We start from the raw sequence: 23,319 nt of genomic DNA on the forward strand, positions 1-23,319 counted from the left end.
GGGAAAAAAAAAAAAGGCAAATCTGGAGGTATCATGGTTCCTGACTTCAGACTGTACTACAAAGCTACAGTAACCAAAAAAGCATGGTACTGGCACAAAAACAGATACATAGTTCAATGCAACAGAATATAGAGCCCAGAAATAAACACAGGCATCTACGGTCAATTAATCTATGACAAAGGAAGCAAGAATATACAATGGAGAAAAGACAGTCTCTTTAATAAGTGGTGCTGGGAAAACTGGACAACCACATGTAAACCAATGAGATTAGAACATTTTCTCACACTATATACAAAAATAAACTCAAAATGGATTAAAGACCTAAATGTAAGACCTGAAACCATAAAAATCCTAGGAGAGAACATAGGCAGAACACTCTTTGACATAAATCATAGCAATATTTCTTTGGATCTGTCTCTTAAGGCAAAAGAAATAAAAGCAAAAGTCTCTCATTTGTTTTCATCACAGCATAATTTATGATTACCTCATTTACTAGATTTTGTTTTGTATTTGCCTTTCTCCTCCATGACCTTCTAAACTCCAGGAAGGATAGGCAACATGTAGGGTCAGCTCACAATTAGAACTCCAGTGTGTAAACCAGGACCAACACTGATATAGTAGGTGTTCCACTACCATATAGTGGGCATTCACTAACTATTAATTGAGTGAAAGAAACAGGCAATTTGAGTATGTGAACTAAGGTCAGTTTCCCATGTGCAGGTATTAAGGCAGAAATGTTGACTAACATGTTTGAAAAAGATTTCACCAGCAAGTGTAAAGCTAAGAAGATTTTCTGACTAGGAGTTTGAAAGCTCTAGACCTGAGCTGTCCCATACAGTCAGTCACTAGCCATGCGTGGCTACTGCACACGTGAAATGAGGCTAGTGTGAATGGCGTGTGCCGTAAGTATAAAATACAGACCAGGCTTTGAAGACAAGATAAGAAAAAGAATATAAAATATCTAATTCATAATGTTTATCCTGATTACATGTTGAAATGACAATTTTTCAATATATTGGTGAAATGTATTATTAAAATTAATTTCACCTGTTTTCTTTATTGTTTAAATGTGGCTATAGAAAATTAACATTACACACATAGTTTGTATTACATTTCTATTGGATAATGCTGGTCTAGAGCATTTCAGAGCTAAGCTGATTGTTATGTTTATGGCTTTTAAAAAAATTATCTATGATGGTACATATTACGGGTGGAAAATATGTAGATGTTTCAAAGTCACTACCTAGAATTCTTAACATTATCCTACACTTTTTAAATCTTATGCAGATACTAGGAAATTGTCCAGGCATCACATACTATAATACGTCTGACTCCTAGGCAGAAAAAGATTTTCACAAAATTGTACAGTCAGTATTTGCCCTATTGTTAGACTTCAAATTCTTTAACTCGACTTCCAGATTCCGTACCATGATCTCTCCACCTGTACAACTGAAATAGCTTCCTAAATGGTCTTCCACTTCCAACTGATTTTTTTTCAAACAATAGCCAGTATTTTATGGTGACCCTAGGCTAAAGTCCAAATCCTGAATCCTGTCTTCAATTCCTGACATAATGCTGGCCCTACTTACTTCTCTTTCTCCCTCCTTAGACTCCACACTCCAGCCACTCTCAACTCTATAAAGTTCTGTAAAGGTGCCACACTTCCTTTGGCTTTTGGACATTTGTTCCTTCTGCTAGAGCCCACACCCATCACCCTCCTTTTATCTCATCAACTCCTATCCTGTTCTTAGTGTAGGGTTAGAGAAGACCACTGTGTCTGGTGTGTAGGATTCAAGGGAAGGGCATTCTCCTGGCCTCCAGCACCTCTTTCTTGCCGCTGCCACTACCATCACACCACCACCACAGGGTTTATGACATGGCAGGCACGTGCTAGGTACTCTCCATGATCACCCCACTGAGTCTTCACCATAAATCTGTGAGCTGACAGCAGCAGTAGAAGCTTACATTTATCTAGCGCAGTGTGCCAAGACTTGTTCTAAGCATTTCACAGGTATTACCCCAGACCTCAGGACAACTCTCTGAGGTAGGTACTCTTATTATTCTACTTACTGATGAGGAACTAAAGTCCAGATAGATTTAGTAAACCACCTAACTCTGTAGCTGGGGGTTTGAGCTCCTGTAGTTTGACCTCACAGTCTATATTGATTCATGGCAGGTTTTATCACCATTTTAGAGATGAGGAAACAGAAGATCAGAGGGTCACGTAAACTGTCCAAAGTGGTCATGTCAGGATTTGAAGGACCAGTTAGATGCCCTATTGTTTCTCCCAATCACTCTATACATCCTCCTTCATTATACTGTATTACGACTGCCTACTAGCTTACTGGATTCCCTCACTAGACTATAAGCTCCATATTCTTTAAGTTTTAAAAACAGTTTTAGATTTACAGAAAAATTAAACACATAGCACAGAGAATTCCCATATACCTCTTGCAGAGTTTTCCCTATTATGAATGTCTTCTGTTAGTGTAGGACATTTGTTATAATTAATGAGCCAGTATTAATATATGACTATTAACTAAAGTCTATAGTTTAATTCATATTTCCTCAGTTTTTACCTAATGTCCTTTTTCTGCTCTAGGATCCCTTCTAGGATACTATGTTACGCTTGTCACATTTCCTTAGGCTCCTCTTCTTGTGGCAGTTTCTCAGACTTTCCTTGCCTTTGGTGACCTTCACAGTTTTGAAGAATACGATCAGGTGTACTGAAGGATACTCCTCTATTGGAATTTGTCTGATGTTTTTCTCCTGATCAAAGATCACAGAGAAAGTGACAAAGTGTCACAGTCATCACATCCTATCAAGGATGCCTACTATCAACATGACTTATGACTGTTCATGTGGACCTTGATCACTAGCTGAAGTAATGTCTGTCAGGTTTCTCCTCTGCAAAGTTACGCTTCCTGTACCTGCCCCCCTGTCTTCCTCATCTTTACTCTGTAGAAAGAAGTCTTTATGTGCAGCCCACACTTAAGGAATGGGGAATTATGCCTACTTGCTATGCTCCTTGAGGCTGGGTCTTCCATATAATTTATTTGGCATTCCACAAGGGAGATTTTTCTCTTCTCTCCCATTTATTAATTTATTCAATTCTTCATATCAGTATGGATTCATGGATATTTATTTTATACTTTGGGATATAATCCAATACTACTATATTTTTTTATTCCAATTATTCCACTTGAGCCACTGGGAACTCCTTCAGTCAGCTCCTGTGTCACTCTGACACACTCTTATCAATGTAGATTTTTTTTTTCTTTTTTGAGCACTTCCTTACATTTTGGGACTATAAGAGACTCTGACGTCATCTCATATATTTTCTTCTCCAGTCTCCAAACCAGATATTTCTCCCAGGATTCCAGGGTCATTTTATTGGAGAATGGTTTTAGAAATCAAGAGCCGGGTGCTAGTTGGGCCTGTTGCTACTGGGGTGTCATTTCTTTTAGGTGCTCTCAGCTGACACAGAAATAAATATATGTAGGTATACAACTCCGTGTATATACACATAATTATAAATACTTCCCTATGCAATCATGTGTATCTATATAAAGTTAAACAGGAGTTCCTTCTGATATCTCCAACTCTAATCCATTACCACGTGGATCACTCTAACCTTCTGCCCTTGCTTATCTGTAAATTCCCACGCCAACAGCGGGCAATGACTGTAAGCTTCTTAAAGGTAGCATTCTTCCTTATTCACGGCTGTACCCCAATTACAGTGCTTGCCACATATAATACACACGTTGGGTTTACCAAACAATTTCAATTCTGGCAGGGACTACAGATGAATTTACAAATGTCACCAAATATGGATTTCAAAGACTAAACTCACAACAATTTATTAGGGCAACAGTACAAGAGGGTGCACTAACCAAGGTCTGATTTAAGTGTGTTTATTCAACTTCGTGAAGGGAAAATGACAGTAATACATCTAAGCTACACAAAAAGGATTCAGGCTTCCCTGAAAAGGATTCAAGTGGCATAAAATGGTTTGTTTCTCCACAGCAATTTACATGTATTAAAACAGATAATGGGCATAATCATTGTCAAAATACAGCTTCCACCCTGTATAATGTCTTAATATATTCTCGAAGTTCCTGACAAACAGGAACAAAGCCACGGCGGATTAGATCCTAAGTGGTGGATGACTCTAACAGCACAGCAGAAAAACCAATCTCACACTTCTGGGAAGGAAAATAAGACCTGAGAACAGCCTTTGAAGGAGAAGGGGAAAGTACAAAGGGAAAGATGCTCAAGCGATACATCAGCTGGATGGGGAACTGGGCGCTAATGTGACACTCTGCTGCATTAATGATGCTAATTTATGTCTGGGTGTGTGCGAATGACACAGAGGAGACTTGAAGAGGTCTATATTATACCATGGAGAAGCTCATCTTGAATCTCTTGGAAGGGTACGTGCTTTACATGGGGACTGCCTCTCATGGGCATATATTATGTAGATTCTGTATCAGTTTCATAGGACCAAATCACTTGTCTCTGTAAATCTATTCTGGATCATTCCCATTCTGCCCTTTACACTGCAGCCAGAATGATCTTTTCAAAAAACAAATTTGGTCACTGCTCCCCATCTTCCCTACATTTAAATATTTTAACATTTCCGTTGACTCCTAGGATAAAAAGCAATAAAGTCCTCATATGCCCTCAAGGTTCTGCAAGATCTGGTTTCTGTGTAATGCTTACCTTGTGGGAACTCAAGCCACATGGGTCACCTTTCACTCCTCTGGACACACACTCTCTTTACTGCTACTACTATACATATATTTTTGCATCTCCTCTTCAACACAGCTAACTCCTACTACCGCTTCAGGATCTAGCCCAATCCCCTCTTCACCAGGGGCACGTCCCCTGTCCAGGTCACTCTCATAGCACCACAAACTCTTCCTCTGCAGAGCCTGTCACAGTCACAACTGTATATTTATCTTTGTTATTCTTTGGTTAATGTATTTCCCCAGATGGCCTTGTTACTCCATATTCCTGGCATCTAACCCCATGCTTGGCACACAATAAGTGTCCCCTAAATATCTATTAAATAAATGAATGAAAAGTGACCACACCATCCACCTACACTATTGCCAAGGTGTCCCTGAACATCAACGCCCCTCACTGAATTCTGAAGAATATGACAGTTCACACTAGAAATTTGATTGGTTACCCTTGTGATGAGTATAAGAAATATCACTGGTAGGTTCCAGTAGTTTCCAAAGGTATAGGAAGTCCCTTTTATCGTACGGGTCATTAATGCATTGAAATGGATATTATGTGGAAGTGAACATAAAGGGGACGTAAAAAACAATCCTACGCAGATGAGGTCAGCTATGGCACCAGTTGTTTACCAGTCCTAATTCTTAAGATCATTGTTATCAAGTAATTTTGCTTTTTTTCACAAAATCCCAAATGACACTATTAGCTTTCAAGCTCTCATCATTGTGCCTGAATTTTATTCAACAAATATTTACTGAGCATATTTATTATACGTCAGGCACTGTTTTAGACCCTGGGATAAATGCTGAGCAAGGGACACAAGGTTCTCACCATCCAGGGGAGGAGATAGTCAACACAGACTGATAGTCCTTTCAGATTAGTGAATTTCAGGTGAGTGTGGGATTAGTTCTGATGAGGAAAGAAGTCATGTGCTATGGGAGTGCGATCATCCCCATTATCTCAGCATGATCTCAAGTAATCTAATGCCTCACCGGGATAACCTGTATCATTATTGCTCTGTGGTATCAAGTGGATCACAGTGTTTCCACTTGATGAAGAATGAAAGGATTTTATGTTTTAATGTCATGGTCTCGCATAAGGATTTATTATTTTTTTAAAAATTTATTTATTTATTTTTGGCTGTGTTGGGCTTTGCTGCTACGCACGGGCTTTCTCTAGTTGTAGCGAGCGGGGGCTACTCTTCGTTGTGGTGCACGGGCTTCTCATTGCAGTGGCTTCTCTTGTTGCGGAGCACGGGCTCTAGGTGCACGGGCTTCAGTAGTTGTGGCACGCGGGCTCAGCAGTTGTGGCTCGCGGGCTCTAGAGCGCAGGCTCAGTAGTTGTGGCGCACAGGCTTAGTTGCTCCGCGGCATGTGGGATCTTCCCGAACCAGGGCTCGAACCCATGTCCCTTGCGTTGGCAGGTGGATTCTTAATCACTGTGCCACCAGGGAAGTCCCTCTCATAAGGATTTAAATGTATTTACTTCCTCGGGTTAAATAAAAGATTAGGGAAGACATCAGGTATATCTTTTCTAAGGAGTCATTATAATCCCTCAAAATCTCTAGTGCCAGTTTTGATGTACCCTGAAGGATCAAAGTGCCTTGTTCTCAAAGATGCATATCTCAGCAGAGCATCTGTTTCATGCCAAAGGAGTTTTCAGTGGGTTTTAGTGATAAGCGCTGCAAGGAGTAGTCACTGTCACAGAAAATTTTAAAGACATCTATGGAAAAATTGTAAACTTTGCAAAGATTGAGTCAAGACTCTTGAAAACCATTATACAACTTAAGGCCTAAGATAGTGTTTGGAGCATAACTGGCCCTCAATAATTACGTGTTACATGTTTGCTGAATGAATGGTCATACTTTGAGAAAATCAGCTAGTTGAAGTTTGGGACCAGAGTGGAGCAAAAAGAGAAAAACTAGTACTGAAGGGGCTTGATTAGCAAGAGGAAAGGCCACAGAGAAAGGGCACCAGAACAGTTATCCTCTTCGTCCCCTTTTGATGAAGGTGGTAGACTTAAGAGGCGTCGGTCAGGAAGCTGGGAGAATCTCAGGAACAGACAGTGGCAGCCCCGAGGTCCCACAGCTCAAGTCTAATGCTCCAGCCGACCGTCTCCAATGGAAAAGAACAATGAGTAGATTGATAAATTCTTCCATTCACACCCCCGAACAAATAGACTAATTGCGTCTTTGTTTTTAACCTAACAAATCATAGCTTGATTACAAGTCATTAGTGACCATTAATACATGAAACTGTTTGCATTTCACTAGTATATCTGAATTACACAGTCTTGCCGTTCACATTAGCTCAATCAGGCTTCCAAAGGGAAAACCCCCTTATCAGGGCCTCAAGTGGGACTTAAAAACAAACTAACAATTAGCCTCTGGAATTGAACTATGATGCAGAAGAATTCATTATTTTAGTTCACTGCGGATCTCCCTACACTAGATTACAACCAGCCACTCCCTTTGGAGTGGAGATGTGCTCTCTGTGCCCAAAGAGTTTGCAATTGCCTCTCTCTGAACATTCTCAATTACTCCCAATGGAGGCTAATGCAATGGCCAGCAACACGGACCTGCTTGTGTGACACTAGTGCAGACAATCCAAAGTTCACAACACAATGGCTGATTAGAGTGCAGACAAATGCAAGGAGCATGTTGGGGAAACTGTCAAAAACATCGAGGTGACAGGAAGAGAGTCTATGTGGCAAAAAAGTGGAGGCAAGGCATATATATATATATACACACACATGTATATATATTTATGTCAACCAGGTACTCCAGAATTTTTTAGAGTCCATTTGGGGCTTTGAATTATCCATATTAGAAGCCACGATCTTCAAAAGAATTGGATAGTTGCCAAGCTTCCATTTCATTTTGTGCCGAACAATCAGAGAGGGCATGGAGTGATTAACAGAGATTAATGATCTCAAATGTTTGAGGATTTTTTTTTTTTTTAGCAGAGGGAGAAACACTCCCAAACACATTCTCTCTCTATTTTTAAAATTTATTTATTTATTTGTTTACTTACTTATTTACTTATTTATTTTTGGCTGCGTTGGGTCTTCGTTGCTGCGCGCGGGCTTTCTCTAGTTGCGGCGAGCGGGGACTACTCTTGGTTGCGGTGCGCGGGCTTCTCATTGCTGTGGCTTCTCTCGTTGCGGAGCACAGGCTCTAGAGCTCAGGCTCAGTAGTTGTGGCGCACGGGCTTAGTTGCTCCGCAGCGTGTGGGATCTTCCCAGACCAGGGCTCGAGCCCATGTCCCCTGCATTGGCAGGCGGATTCTTAACCACTGCGCCACCAGGAAAATCCTGTTTGAGGACTTTCTAACATAACAATTGTCTTTTGGGAGCAAATCCATGGTCCATCTCATCTAATGTTCTGTTGCTTCAAAACATGTCCCCCAGGGAAAGCCACTTTTGACTACTAACGTGCTGAGGCCATGGAATTAGAGGGGTTGCTAACAAGGCAAGAAACAGCAGCCCATATATGGCTGAAAGCAGTTTTCCTTTTTATTCTAGGTTAGCTGCCGAGAACAGGACTCATGCCTCAGCTCAACACATACAGTGACAGCACAGAGTTCCACGCAGTTTAAAAAGCTCTTTCAAATGAATTGCCCCACTCATCTCTCCATCAGCCCTGTGAAAAAGTTAGATTATGAACAGCATAGTAATGATAGAAAATGTGGGCTCTAGAGTCAACTTCTGTTTTCAAATCCTGGCTTTTCCACTTACTAGCAGGGTGACCTTGAGCAAGTCATGTAGCCTTTCTGAACTTCACTTTTCTCAGCTGTAAAACAGAGACAAGGGTGCCTACCTCATACAGAGACTGTAAAACTCGAATAGGTAATTAATGCATGGAAAGTGTTTAATATACGTAAACATGGCGCCTAATAAGTGTTCAGGAAATGTGAACTGCTACTGTTTACCTTTTTCTCCTCCTCCCCACCGCCCCCTCTCAATCCCCACCACCCGTCAGGGTCACCATCTTTGCAACTACCGACGTCACCATCTATCTTCCCCCGCAGGAAGATAAAGAAACTAAATCTCCAAGATGGGCTTTTTTTCTGAAGTCAAGCAACTACTAACTAAGTCAGGTAGGACTAACCCATTATCTTCTGACCATACCATCCGCCCTACCTGGAGCACTTCATCTCTCTTCCCTTCACCTTACTCCTCCTCATCCATCAGGTCTCAGCTTAGCCATCTCCTTCTTCATGAGCCCTCCTCTGAGCCCTCCCCCATCATCTTACAGTTCCTTGTCCTTCCCCCATCACAGAACTTCTCAGACTACATAATAACTGCCTGTTGTCCTGTCTGTGTCCCCCACTAGGGCATGAGTTCCTTAGCAGAAGAGTCCAGGTATATATACTATACTTTCACATCCCCGGTACAAAGCACAGCACATAGTAAGTGCTCAATAAATACTTAGTAAATAAAAGAATGAATGGCAGACTCCTTTCATAACAATCTGCTGCTACATATTAAAGTATTATTTCTCCTTGGAGCACAATTTGGGCAATCAGAGATTGCAACACATGACTTCATGCCTTATACTGCTATTACATAATCTTCACCTCTCGTTGAAAACTCAAGGCAATCTTAACCAAATTCTAATGGAGTCCATTTCTGAAGAAAGTACCTTAACTTGTGAAAATAATGCCTCGAATGGCACTGATGTTAATACACACACACACACTCATTCATTTCATACCTCATGCTTATTCACAAACTATGCATGTGCTTACAGTCACCAACCATTTGAGCATTTTGAAAAGGGCACCATCTTTTTTTTTTTTTTTTTTTTGGCCATGCCCCACGGCATGTGGGATCTTAGTTCCCTGACCAGGGATCAAACCCGGGCTCCCTGCACTGGAAGCGCAGAGTCTTAACCACTGGACCACCAGGGAAGTCCAAGGGCACCGTCTTTTAACTTTGAAGGTATTTTTCAGAAACATTTGGACTTGATGAGACACGATGAAAAGCCAGTATTCATCCTTGCTATTCTTCCTCCAAGCAAGCACTGAAAATTTGCACTCTGAACTGTCTCTTTCTCACTTGCAGCTTTAGTACTTTTGGAAATTTTGAGTCCGACATGATGCAGACCCGCAGAACATGACCAAATGACCAAATACTTTAGTCCTTCCCTCTCCCTCCCTCTTGGAGGAGGTATAGAGGGCATAAATTTGGAAGCTCCAGGGAAATCCATTCAAAGTCCAGCTAGTCTTATCTCATTAAAGTACTGTCACTGAGGACAAACCAAATAAAACTCAGCCCTCCAATCAATACCATATTAGAATGCATTGAAAATGTGACTTGGATGACAGGAATGAAAGAAAAGTACATTGAAATTATAACAGACATAAACCCATTACTAAAATAAGTCAGACAGAAAAATGTAAATTTTTCTATAGCAAGGAAAGAGCTGAACTCCACATCACAAGCACCCCAAGGTATTATTTAAAAACAAACCCTGCTCTCCTATTATCTTATTTTAAAAAGCACATTAAGAAATACAACCTGTATGGAGTCTACAGAAACGTATAAAGCTAAAGTTGCATAATTCCTTTGGGACACCAATGCCTGACACAGCCTTATCCATAGACTGATGGAGAACATGCATAAACATACATACATACATATAAATATACACATCTGCTCTTTTTTTTCTTCTCCCATTAAGTCATTAACCACCTTTTTCATTTCCCTATAATAAATATTTATTTGGAAACTCTTCTTTCCCCATTCCTTTTCTCAAAAGGAGCTCTTCTCTTCTGAATCTCTTACTCTTTGCTCCGTCTCAGAGTTCTTACCTACCTCTGTTACAAATTCCACCTCAACGGAAAATCTCTGATGATTCTTTTTTCTTAAATAAAAATATATTGCTCTTTTGCACTAAATTTTATTTTCCAGGGCCCCCAAAGTACAGCCAAATGTGGAGGCTATAAAGCTAAAGAGTCTCCCTGTACTGTTTCAAGAAATAAATAAAAACAAGCCAGCAGATGTCTTCATGCTACCTCCTGCAAATCAGGTGGGACTGTTTAGGGGTTATACTGAAAGGAATTCCAGTATAGAAGCCCATATTGTCTGTCTTCGCCTGCTGACCCCAACCCTTTTATCTGTTAGAACAGTTAATATATCTGTCTGGTTCACTAGCTTATTCTACATACCTCTTAAGCATCTATAAAGTAGGGTCTATTCTTATCTAGCCTCATCCCTCTCTCTTGGTAGTTTCTTGGCTAATTATTATTTGTCTTTGCTGTGAACCAATGCATGTCATCAAAACATGTTTTTAGTTCTTAGAACAGTAAGTTCAGCGATGCTTCCAATTTACACTTTTTTTTTCAAATGCGAATGAATGGATTTGGGGCCCACAGAACAACTTTAAGCAATGGGAACTAGTCAACCCTTCCATGTTGCTCTTTTATTAAGAAGAGTAGGTATAAATAATAATACTAATACCTTTGTTTCCATAGGTGCTTTCCTCTGGATAATTCATGCTTCATTACCGTGCCACTATTCTCTGTCTTGTGTTCTCCCTTGGGTTCTGTGACAAACACGGGGCTCAGATCCAGACTCCAGAAGGTAGTGAAGCTTCCATGTTTGGTAACGTACACAGGTGCATTACACACTCCCCAGATTCCTCTCTAGCCTCTTTGTGTGAGGTTGCCCCTGACCTGTCAAAGTCCAGGCTCATGAGGTGACACCACCCACACTACAAAACCTCTCTGTGCTTCAGCCTCCTGAACAGCAAGTGGGCTGCCTTCGGGTTTTGAAGAGCAGTGATTATCAAAGCGTTGCTCTGGGCCAGCAGTAGCAGCGTCACCTGGGAAACCATTAGAAAGCAAACTTTCAGGCCCCATCCCAGACCTAGTAAATTAGAAACTCTGGGGGGCAGCCCAGCAATTTGTGTTTAACAAACACTTCAGGTGATTCTAATAGCATTAGAGTGGAAAACAACAGCCATCGGGCATCTAGGGAGTTTGGGGGAGGCCTGCGGTTAGGAGAGCTATCTTTTATAGGAAGAGGGATCACGTACACAGGACCAAGCTTTTGAGGTAAGGCTTCATAGTGTAGTGCTAGGAGCAATGGGTAAAAAAGAGAGACTGCTCTGATACACAGAACCACTTTTAAGCAACTGGAACTATTCAGAAACAGGAGCAAGTCATTTGACTTCTACTCATTGATTAGAAGAGGCTCCCTTTCTCTCCCAGTGCTCACAGGTATAAGATTATACTCTGGCAGAATCTACGAATAAGGCAATATAAAAAGTACTAAAAATAAAGCAAGGTTCTTTCAAAAACAACAAAATTAAGCCATAATAATAGGAAGCTTCAACATACCACTAATATAGAGAGGTTTATAATTAATCTATTATTAATTTTTTAATATCTCAAAGCTATTACCTTTAGAAACTATCCTACTGATGGTGCCTAGAGTAGATAATGGATTTTTGTTTCCTAATGCTTTATTTCTTATTTAGAAAAGACCAGCAGTTGGCTTAGATTCTCATAAGATTCCATTTATTATTATATGAGATTATATTTATTATTTAAAAGGGACCAATCACCACCAGCCAGAACTGATACTACGTCAAAGATTAAGGTTGAGGTATTAACTTACTTCTCCTCTGTTTTGTAACCAAAACAACCATCTTTTGACAGTCATGATTTTGCTTCAGGATAGTTAGATAACTGAATTAATATTCATGAAAAGACAACCTAACATTATTTAGCCATTATTACGTACCATGTACCTGGCACTGTCCTGAGTACATCATATACACTGTAGTATTTAATATACACAGCAACCTTAGGAAGTTAAGCATTCTTATCCTCATTCTAAAGAGGAGGCACCTGGGCTGACAGAGGTTCAATAACTTGCCCAAGGTCATAGAACTAGCAAGTGATGGAGTCAGGAAACAAACCCAGTGGTTTCCAGAGTCAGGGTTCTTAATCTTTTGAGTATATCTTTTTAGTATAATCCTGAACTCTAGGGATTTGGAGGGCAGAAAGAATGTTTGGCCCAGTGCAAATAACACTTAGGACCATTTAAGGCTTCTAGAAATACTAAAGACAACCAAACAACCATTTAATGAACGTTCAATCTGTGTCACGTACTGAATTAACCATTGTACAACTACTATCTCACTTAATCCTTACAATACCATGGAAGGTGGTTACCACTGTCATGATTTTACATATGGGTAACTATAGTTAGAGGATTTAAGTAATGAGCCCATCTTCTTAATAAAGAATACACTGCTCACATAATCAAATGTAAAGGAAGCAAAATATGTACTGAGCAGGTAAAAACCACTCAGTAAATGTAACTTCCCTTCCCTTATATTAAGTTTCCAGGGATAAGGATGGTGTCAGTGATGATTAATTCATTGTCTTTCTTACCTATCTTCTTACTTGTTCCATACGGCAGATATTTGTGAGTTAGACATCTGGGTGCTGTATGCAGTCTTGAAATAGAACTAAGTTCACTGACTTCTCTACATCTTTATAATCACCAAACACTACCTCTTTGAGGCTTGCACCACTGGCTAGGAGAGTGGCACCCAAACCTGCCCATTTGGCAATAGTAACAATGAACAACCTTAGGAATAAGACATATCCCACACCCAAGCCCAACAATCAAAGGGTAACACGCCACGTTCCTCTACCCAAAGAACCCTGTGCTAAGGATGTAGGTGGCCAACATCTCACAGAGAGAGTCAGCAAAAATGAACACCTTTTCCCAAAACTGCAAGATTTCATCTAGTTGAGAGTTCAATGAAAGTTGATTTATTTAGTATTCTAATATCACGGGAAGAGCTCTGTTTTCAGAATCAGAATCTCTGGACCTCAATCATGTCTCCACCACAAACCAGCTACGTGATCATGGGCAAGCCACTTAACTCCACTGGATCTGTTTTCTCACTGAGAAAACGAGCCAAAATAAAACTTGTTCTCCAAATTTTTTGTGCATAGTAGATAAGAGCTGTGAAAATACTCTGCAGAAATATAAAACCCTGTCAGAAGTATGAGATGGGATTATTATTTTATGTAACTCCTTCCTCGCCTAAAATTTGGCAGCCAATGTATCAGCCTGGTTAGCCAAGTTGGTTTACTGACAGACTAATTTGAAAGGTAAGAGGAAGAGGACTGTTTAAAACTGATAATTAGCCGCTGTAGCAAGAACACCCATGGAAATATTTGCTCAGTTGTTTTGATGGTTAAGAGGGATTCATTTCCAATAACCTTACTTCTCTATAACCTTCGCAAATCCCTAGGTCAGTGAATGTTCCTATGAAATAGTCTGAGAAACCTTTCCATGCAAGCAAAAAGGATTATCGGCAAACCATTATGTCACTAAACATGACAGAGACACCCTTCGTAGCTCAACGAATGGGGGCTCATTATATTTTGCCAGAGACACTTTTGATTCCTATTCAGGTTTCAAGGTGCCAAGTTATTCACCCTCACATGTCTACATCAGAGCAGAAATTAGCCTATATGTAGATTGCTTGGGACAGCAGTGACAGGAGACAGGAAAAAGGGCATTTTTATGCTGAGAGAAAAAAAGAAACTCCATCTGGAGTTAAACCTGGAGAGATGAATAAAAGATAGTATTTTAGTACTACTGATTGTTTTTACATCTCACTGAGAGGATTCAACCAAAAGATTCAAGAGCAAAGAGATAAACATCAAGTAAACATTGGGATTGACATATATACACTAATATATATAAAATAGATAACTAATAAGAACCTGCTGTATAAAAAATCAAGTAAACGATTTCTTTGGTGCCCTTACATTTACCTTGGACTATGGTTCCCCCTCAAGTTATCTGATAGCTTAACATGGCCTTGTGATGTGACACCATCATCCTGCTTTTCCTATTATACCTCTTTTCTTAAAATATTTTGTGGTCAACACTAACAGGTAAAAGTCTAAATTCTCCCTGGGCCTGTATTTGGAAAGGTAAATTCATTTTTTTTCAAGTCACTGGTTGTAAAGCTATAAAGCTGATTGCTTGATTAGTCACTCAAACTCTGGCTTTGGATCATCTTACCAAAGTTTACCTTCAGTATACCCAAAACAGAGGTTACAGAGGTTGCTTAGATCATGGTCAATGACTGGGAAGGAAACCAAGGTTTCTCAGACATAAGACATGCCAAACTTTTCAAAGCCAAGATCATCTCATTTTCCTGCTTCTTCTTCTCTGATAAAACATACCTATGCTCTGTTACTAACAGCCACTCTGCAATACACTACAAGTTGAACCAGCTGTCCCCTCAAGTGCAGGCCTCTCCAGTGGGTCTGGTTGTCACTAAACCACTGATTAAACATTTTAAGACTGGCTTTGGCAAAACATGCCAGAAATTCCTTCAGGGTAATTAAAACCACCTTCTGTGTCAATAAATACAGCCTGTGAGATCCTTCATGTGCAGAGGGGCTGGTGCTGACCCACGGGCTCTAGGATGTTTTTTCTTAGATGGCTTTTCCATCACTGCAATTGATTTTAACTGACTCATCCAGACCCTTCCCCCGCCCCATTATGGAATGATTGGTTGAACTCAGAGGTATCATCTTACCCTTATTGTTTAAGCCAAGAGACAGGACCAAAGGGGCTCTGAACCTAAGGGCCAAGCTCATTGCCAAAGCCCTTTCACCCAGACCTACAGGTACGAGAACTCAAATGGAATTCTTGTTACAGAATGTGACAATTACTAGTGTCCACTTTTCACTACTCTTCCAGGGTTCCAACTGATTTTCATTTGAAGAATTATTAATGTGACTTCAAAGTAAAAAGAAGAACTCAGGTGAATATTTACTACATTGATATCCAGAGGCCTGTTCTTCACACATAATAGACACTCCATGAATTATTTTTCACCCCAATAACAGCTTTATAATTTTTAGTATGTAAACAATGCATAATACTTATTGAAAACTGTCACACCTTAGAAAATATAAAGATAAATAGTAAAAATTACAAAAAGTTCCATCAGCCTGAGATAACCATCATTAATATTTTGATAACCATTCTGTTTGTTGAATTCTCACAATTCACACATACAGGAGGAATCATACTATATATATCATGGATGTGGTGAACTTTAATATTTTGAATTGTCTTTTTTTTTGCTTACTTCTCCCCTCCCCCCTCATAACCAATGTTAATAACCCTTTATATACTTTTTTCATTTGGATGCTATCATATACCAACTTGTATGGCATGACTAAGGTTTCAGTTGCTTAATCAATACTTGCTGAGTGGTTAAAGAGTAAAAAACAAACACGTAAACAAATGAATGGATGAACGAATACATAATGAGTCATGCTCTTAATCAGCTGGTACGATTTCCAAGTGATTGCAAAAAGCACACCTTTTGACAGCACCCTTGTAGCTTTAAACCCTAGTGGGTGTAGGAGAACCTGGCTTCAATATGTGAAGAGGGAGCCCCAAGTTCAAACTCCCACGTAAAGAATATGAAACTGGCTGCTGTCCTAACTACAGAGACATAATCAATTTACTCTCAAACTCAAATCCAGTTTAAAAACCATTTACTAAGCACCTGTACACCAAGCACTACACTGTCCTCTGTAGGATAAACTAAAGGGGTAAAGATGTGATGACCGTGCTCTGGGAATTTCTTTCCAGTTGGGGAGACAACATTCGGTCTGCCTCTTTCTGGCAGACTGTCTGACCTTGGACCTCAGTTTTCTCATTCATGAAATGGGAATGAGACCTATACATCACAGGATTGTTGTTATGATTAAAGAATTCAAGGAATTCAAGAAAAATGTCATGGGAAAATCTGGATTGGAGGCAGGTCACATAGGTACTAGGGAAGGGGAAAGGGTACTTATAGGAGCAGGGAAGCAGGAATGGCCTCGGGTAGTGAGGACCCTGCACAAGCCAGCCTGCGTGGTTTGAAGATCAGTTGGGAGAGACTCAGGTAGACGAAGGGTCAGGCAGGAAACAGTAAGGCTTACAAGCACAGGAGAAAATCGTGAACAGACTAATCTTCTTAAAGGGTCAAACAAAAGGCGGAAAATGTGTTTTGCCTTTTCAGCATGTGCCAACGTCTAGATTAAGGCCATCCATACGAGTGACTCAAAGGCAACCTGCTTGTCAAGTAACTGGAAAAAGAAAAGACCTGGCCTGCACAATGGGCTCAAATCCAAGTTTCTTAGACTTATAGGAAAAATTCTGATCGGAAAATTTCCATCTCAAATTGTGCTGAGAAAGCTTAGGGACTGAGTAAGCATGTTGGCAGCAGAAGTACAATATGATAATCAGACTCCTTTTGCATTTTTCACCACAGTGCACAGTTCTTCAGGTCCTGGGGAGACCTTCACAGGTTTTTGATCTCTGACACTGTGAGGGGTCAGAGAACCCATAAGGAAATACACCTTGTTCACAAATGGAACTGCACCCAGAACTTTCCTCCTATGTCCTATGAAGTAACCAGAGAGTTCTGACTTCCAAAGCACAGTATGTTAATTTCACCCAGGCTAATCCTACAGATCTGGAGTGGGACTAGATATTAATCATTGCAAGAGACATCAACTGGAGGCACTGAGCTGTCCCAGTCTCCCCCGTTAAGCTCAGGGTCCCAGGGCAGCTCTTCTCCCCTCTGTCATATCTTTTCCTTTTAAACTAGAACCACTGATGAATTCCTGGAAGCCTATCCCCATCCATCTGTGCTGCCCTAATCAATACTCTCTCGCTCCATCCCACCTGCCCTGGCCTCCCAGACAGCAGAGAAAGGAGATGAGAGGTAGATTTTAACATTACCATCTCAAATCATCGTTGAAACTTAATGTTTACAGAAGCTGTTTTAATACTTTTAGAACTCTGAGGAAGCAACTGGATCACCTACTAACCACACAAATCTTTATCCATTGAACTGTCCATCCATCCATCCTTCCATCTACCCAGCCAGCCAGCCAGCCAGCCAGCCAGCCATGCATCCTTTAAATTTTATCTACTGAACACTTAGGTCACAAACTGTGTATCATTTTTTAATACTTCATAAAAGTTTAAACAAAAAAAGTCAAAGAATGTGGTATTCTTACTGCAATACCTCCAGATAGTTCAGAGGGAGAAAAGTGCCCCAAATATTCAAGCCAAATGAACTAAGACTTCAGATGGACTCCCAACTATAATCCCCAAAGACTGGTGAAATACAGACAGCCAACATACAGCTGACTCTGGAACAACATGGGTTTGAACTACACGGGTCCACTTAAACACGGATTTTTTTTAAATTGTAAATACTTGAGTACCACACAGTCCATGGTTTGTTGAATCCATGGATGCAGAAGAACTGGGAGTGTAGAGGGCTGACTATAAATTATACCTAATTAACCTCTGCGTTGTTCAACGGTTGTTGGAGGGACTAAAAATCACTCATTAAAAATGTAATCCCAGTGGTAGTTTATAAGATTTTTACTTTGCATTTCCATCAAATCATGCTCTCAATTTTTGAAGGGAAATTAGAGATGTCTGGAAATCTTGAGCCAATGATAGAGTCTAGTTTTCTCAGATTTATCTAGGTTCAAATTGCATTCAACCACATATAGTATTAACAAGAAAAAGTTAACATAGCTTTCAGAAATGTCAGATTTGAGCCCCACAAGACCCTAGCTCATTAAACAACCATACTGGCTGTCATATTGGGTCAATCATTCTTTGAAATTACCTACTCACCAATTTGAAGAAAATGAACATTTCTGGGTCACCAGGTTCCATATACTTATCTACGACTGATGCCCGGGAACCAGGAAAGTCATTTTATTTAACATAGGTGGGCAACTAAATCCCAGAGAGCAAGCTACTCACCCATGTATTTAATAGCAGAGGCTGAGCACTGAGCTTGTTTTCCCACTAGGAAGGGTAAGAGGACCCGGGGCTTTGGGGAAGGACCAGGGCAACGGGATCAAACGAAAGCTCGTTAATTATATCTTTATGACTTTTCTTCTGATTTTCACCCCACGTACATTCTCTAGGATGAACTTAAAACACTCTGAAAACGTGTGACAACGTGAAGTAAAGGCAAAACACGGACCAAACAAAAGTAGGAAAGAGCCATAGCAATTACAAAGGCACTCATTGGTACCACTTTTTAAGAACGCAGTTTATTGATATTATCTAGAAACTTAATTGTTCATACCATTTAACCCAGTAATCTTGACTTTAGACACTTGTTCTAAGAAAATAACCAGAGAGATGATTTAGATGCATGCAATCATTTATCACACAAATATTACATCAAAATCCTGGAAATAATCCAAACTTCCAGCATTGAGTGATGGGTAAAATTATGGTTTAACTATAGGATGTTACAGACGAATGCTCACAGTATTGTGTTTGGGACCAAAACAAACAAAACAAACAGATATGATAATATTTTTCATATAATTTCTTTATTCATCCATCTCTCTCTCTCTCTCTCTCTCTCTCACACACACACACACACACACACACACACACACACACAGCAGCCTGGAAGAAAATACATCAAAAAATGTTTGTAATGATTATGTTCAGAGCTAGAGGTAACTTCGATTTTCTTTTTTACACTTTTCTTTACAGTCCAATTTTTCATCAGTGAGCACATATTTTGTTCTCTCACAGCCTCTATTCTTTTCCTACGTAGCATTTACTAAGATTTATATTCATGTTCTTATGTTTGTGTTTAATGTGTATCTTTCCAATAGAATGCAAGCTCTATTAGAGTAGAATATGTGTCTGGTTTTTTTTTTTTTAATTGCATATCTGGGTTTCTTTTAGCGTGGTGCCTAGTATATAATAAACATTTTGAAAGTAACCACTGAGTGAGCAGCTGTGGGGATACTACCTGGAAGATCTGTGGTGGTATATGAGGGTTCTAATGGGCATCAAACAGTCGGCTACGTCTCTAGTCTCCAGCTCATTTGCTCAATAATACACCATTTTCCTTGCTTACTTTTGCCTCCTAAGATCACACAAGGCTCCACTCTCCATTAGGAATGCCTGTGTTGCTCCGCTCCACCTGTCAGAATCCCACCAAGACCCCACCTTCCCCACTGAGCCATTCCTGTTCAGGTAAGCATCCCTCTAGCACTTACCAAAGTCACTCACTTGGAAGATCAACATTTTTTGAACTTTATTGGGTTCCAAACACTTTTTTTGAATAGGGGTCAGCAAACGATGGTCCATGGGCCACCACCTGATTTTGCAAATCGAGTTTTGCTAGAATACAGCCATGCCCACACGCTACAATGGCAGAGTTGAGTAGGTGGGACATAGACTGTATGGTCAGGAAAGATGAAAATATTTACTAACTGGCCCTTTACAGGACAATTTACAGACCCTGTTCTAGAGCATCTACGTATTTGTGAAAAGCGGAGATGACATCAGATTTTTATCCCATCAGGTTATTCTTAGGGCAATATGGGATCCAAAGTATATCTCCAAGAGCTTTGTAAAAAAGAAATTATTGTAATATACCTAAATCCGTTTTTTTTGAATTTTTGAATTTTATTTTATTTATTTTTTATACAGCAGGTTCTTATTAGTCATCCATTTTATATACATTAGTGTATATATGTCAATCCCAATCTCCCAGTTCAGCCCACCACCACCACCACCCCCTGCCACTTTCCCCCCTTGGTGTCCATACGTTTGTTCTCTACATCTGTGTCTCTATTTCTGCCCTGCAAAGCGGTTCATCTGTACCATTTTTCTAGATTCCACATATATGCGTTAATATACAATATTTGTTTTCTCTTTCTGACTTACTTCACTCTGTATGACAGTCTCTAGATCCATCCACGTTCTAAATCCATTCTTAAGAACGTACATTTCTGTGTCAGACATACATGCATTCAAGTCCCGAGTCTGCTGACTGATGCTGGGCAGATTACACAACTTCTCTAAGCCTCAGTTTTGTCATACATTCCCTCATTTCCTTAATAAACGTGTAATAAGCGCTATTTACCAGATATTGGACTAGAAGATGGATAATAGACAATGGTGACTAAGACCTAAAAAGTCTCACCTAATTCAGCCTTAATTGTAAATACAGCTGAGGATTGCTGTGAGGATTATATGATGCACACACATGCGTGGATGCATGTACCTATTATCATATATATACACACCAATGTAGTACACAATACATATACACGTAATATATAGTACATCATATATAGCAGGGGTCCCCAACCCCCAGACCAGTACCGGTCCTCAGCCTGTTAGGAACCGGGCCGCACAGCAGGAGGCGGGCGAGCGGGAGAGGGAGCGAAGCTTCATCCGCCGCTCTTCATCGCTCACATTACCACCTGAACCATCCCCCCACCCCCGTGGAAAAACTGTCTTCCACGGAACCGGTCCCTGGTGCCAAAAAGGTTGGGGACCGCTGATATATAGTGTATATAGAGTCCTTAACTCAATTCCTGGTACACTGCGAGCACTCAGTATATGACGGCTCTTCCTCCTCATCATAATTACAACAGAATCTCTTTTAACAGACCTCTAGGAAGCTGACTCATTGGATGAAAATATGCCTTCAATTCCCTCTGTAAAATGGGTCTCTAGCCTGCTCTACATTCACAGCTAATTTATTAAGGTCACCTCTGGTCCACCGGCTCACTTCTGTTTCTTTTGGTTGAGCTGCACATCTACTGAGAGTCAGTTGTGTCGGCTCCCAAATCTCCTGATGCCCGTATACTTGTCATTTAATTAAATATCATGGAAGGTGATGAAAAGAACGGTGTGAAAAGACAGAGAATGGTTGTTTGATATGAAAACTAAGTTTAATGCTTTCAAAAAATGATCAAGAATTGTCAATTAAATGTGGGAGAGAGAAAAGATGGGGGACAATCATAAAAATCTAGAAGGATCAGTAGTTAAGATTGGTTCTCAGGGGTCTATACTCTCACTCAACCTCAAGGAAACCAATCTCAGACATGGTCTTTGTCATTTTGGGTGTGGTTTGTGCAAGAAAAATGTTAAGTCCCAATCAGCAGTTCCCTACTCAGAGACTAAGCCTTGATTCTTCAACAGGCTCTTCATCAAAATTAGGCAATGCTGTTTAAAATAGGTGTATCAGGAACTATACTCAACATTTAGTAATAACCTATAAGGGGAAAGAAGCTGAAAAACAATATATACATATCTCTGAATCACTTTTCTGTACACCTGAAACTAACACAACATTGTAAATCAACTATACTTCAATTAAAAAAAATAAAATAGGTGTATCATTGTTATGATTCTCTGCCTTAACTTTTCCAATTTATCATCAACTATTGGTCCCAACTGCATGGAGTGAGAGGGATTCTTCTGTATTTATTAAATGCTCACGTATAAACAATAACGTTAGCCAGGGGCATGTTGCCTCGGCCGCTGCCATATTTTATAGGTAAAAAAATAATCAGAGAGATGGCGTGACTGGTCCAAGGCCTCGGAACTAGTACTGCTGGGGGGGGGGGTGGGTCTTGAGCCAGGCAGGCTCTGATTCCACCATCTCAGCCCCCCAGGGATAACAGAGAGGCAAACGCAGCACAGACTCACACAGTCTGGCTTATGTGATTAAGTACATTTTGAGAAGGTCAGAGCATCATCTGCCCAAATGGATGGAAAGATGCTTGAGAGCAAGAACTTCTATTTCACCACACTCCCCAGCACCACCACCACAGCAAGCTGGCAAGAAATCCAAAAATCAATTTTGTTGGAGTTGATGAATTTTATTTCCTAATTTATAATAGTAGAAGAAACTGGGGCTTCCTGATTTCTAAAAGAAAAAGGTTCATGTGGGATTTACAGCCCCCTCCATGGAGCACACAACAGCAGGGGAGACAGTCTATTGTGGCTGTCAGATCATGTCACTGAAAGCTCAGCCTCCCCAATTGGCACTTGTCTTTCCTGTCGGTGTGGCAAGTTGAGCAGTGCCCTGCTCACCAGATGGTTATTTGTTCCACCAGCCACCTTTGCTGCATCCCTGATTCACTCCAGCCCAGGACAGTCTCCAGAATTCATGCTGCAAGGCAGCTCCTGCCAACAACTTTGCCAAATGGCTCCTCTCAAAGTCATGGGCCGCCCAGACAGACTGGCTCCTCCGTCTGCAGCAGCTTTTGGCAGAGACGCTTCCCTTTCTGGCTCCACCTCTTGGCTGCACCAGAGCCTTCTTGCCAGAAGGATGATCTGACCCATCAGTACATACAGCCAGACCTGGAGTTCTGGGGCCATTTAAAGCCTACATCTGTGTCCCCCAAGTTCACCCCTGACTACAATGTCAGAACACACAAAACAAACCTAGATGATCACAAATACAGACACAGTGCATCACAGAAACTTAGAGCCAGGAAAATCTATAGAGAGCTTGCCTCCCCTCCCCCATCTTCAACCTCATTTTAGTAGATTAGGAAATCAAAGCCCAGAGAGTAAAAGTGACTAATTATGGTGGCAGGACTGGGAATAACACCCAGGTCTTCTCATGTGCATTCCAAACCACTGCTTACAATAAAGACTGCATTGCCTTCCAATTTCCCCTCTGTTCATTTTCAAATTCTTGATAAAAATTAGACCCTG

At 40.5% G+C, this 23,319-nt stretch overlaps 1 protein-coding gene across 3 annotated transcripts in view; it reads right to left on the minus strand.

Annotated features, from left to right (window-relative positions):
* PPP2R2B (protein phosphatase 2 regulatory subunit Bbeta) overlaps positions 1 to 23,319 on the minus strand; it is a 685,183-nt gene that overhangs the window by 259,404 nt on the left and 402,460 nt on the right. The gene's annotated exons all lie outside the window — the stretch shown is intronic.

This window comes from Eubalaena glacialis, chromosome 4 (genome assembly GCF_028564815.1).
Source record: "Eubalaena glacialis isolate mEubGla1 chromosome 4, mEubGla1.1.hap2.+ XY, whole genome shotgun sequence".
Lineage (NCBI taxonomy): Eukaryota > Metazoa > Chordata > Mammalia > Artiodactyla > Balaenidae > Eubalaena > Eubalaena glacialis.